Genomic DNA, 1,425 nt, shown 5'->3' on the forward strand with positions numbered 1-1,425 from the left:
ACACTTACAGTGGGGCAAAAAAGTATTTAGCCACCAATTGTGCAAGTTCTCCCACTTAAAAAGATGAGAGAGGCCTGTAATTTTCATCATAGGTATACCTCAACTATGAGAGACAAAATGAGGAAAAAAATCCAGAAAATCACATTGTAGGATTTTTAAAGAATTAATTGGTAAATTCCTCTGTAAAATAAGTATTTGGTCACCTACAAACAAGCAAGATTTCTGGCTCTCACAGACCTGTAACTTCTTCTTTAAGAGGCTCCTCTGTCCTCCACTGGTTACCTGTATTAATGGCATCTGTTTGAACTCGTTATCAGTATAAAAGACATCTGTCCACAACCTCAAACAGTCACACTCCAAACTCCACCATGGCCAAGACCAAAGAGCTGTCAAAGGACACCAGAAACAAAATTGTAGACCTGCACCAGGCTGGGAAGACTGAATCTGCAATAGGTTAGCAGCTTGGTGTGAAGAAATCAACTGTGGGAGCACTTATTAGAAAATGGAAGACATACAAGACCACTGATAATCTCCCTCGATCTGGGGCTCCACGCAAGATCTCACCCCGTGGGGTCAAAATGATCACAAGAACTGTGAGCAAAAATCCCAGAACCACACGGGGGGACCTAGTGAATGACCTGTAGAGAGCTGGGACCAAAGTAACAAGGGCTACCATCAGTAACACACTGCGCTGCCAGGGACTCAAATCCTGCAGTGCCCGACGTGTCCCCCTGCTTAAGCCAGTGCATGTCCAGGCCCGTCTGAAGTTTGCTAGAGTGCATTTGGATGATCCAGAAGAGGATTGGGAGGATGTCATATGGTCAGATGAAACCAAAATAGAACTTTTTGGTAAAAACTCAACTTGTCGTGTTTGGAGGAGAAAGAATGCTGAGTTGCATCCAAAGAACACCATACCTACTGTGAAGCATGGGGGTGGAAACATCATGCTTTGGGGCTGTTTTTCTGCAAAGGGACCAGGACGACTGATCCGTGTAAACGAAAGAATGAATGGGGCCATGTATCATGAGATTTTGAGTGAAAACCTCCTTCCATCAGCAAGGGCATTGAAGATGAAACGTGGCTGCGTCTTTCAGCATGACAATGATCCCAAACACACCGCCCGGTAAGAAGCATTTCAAGGTCCTGGAGTGGCCTAGCCAGTCTCCAGATCTCAACCCCATAGAAAATCTTTGGAGGCAGTTGAAAATCCATGTTGCCCAGCGACAGCCCCAAAACATTACTGCTCTAGAGGAGATCTGCATGGAGGCCAAAATACCAAAATACCAGCAACAGTGTGTGAAAGCCTTGTGAAGACTTACAGAAAACGTTTGACCTCTGTCATTGCCATATATAACAATATAACAAAGTATTGAGATGAAATTTTGTTATTGACCAAATACTTATTTTCCACCATAATTTGCAAAT

The 1,425-nt window shown here is 43.7% G+C and overlaps 1 protein-coding gene across 1 annotated transcript in view; it reads left to right on the forward strand.

Annotated features, from left to right (window-relative positions):
* The window catches only part of LOC107592071 (probable phospholipid-transporting ATPase IIB), a 45,336-nt gene that overhangs the window by 34,688 nt on the left and 9,223 nt on the right, over window positions 1-1,425 (forward strand). The window lies entirely within an intron of this gene.

The sequence above is a fragment of the Sinocyclocheilus grahami genome, unplaced genomic scaffold (assembly GCF_001515645.1).
Source record: "Sinocyclocheilus grahami isolate Dianchi unplaced genomic scaffold, SAMN03320097.WGS_v1.1 scaffold149.1, whole genome shotgun sequence".
Classification (NCBI taxonomy): Eukaryota; Metazoa; Chordata; class Actinopteri; order Cypriniformes; family Cyprinidae; genus Sinocyclocheilus; species Sinocyclocheilus grahami.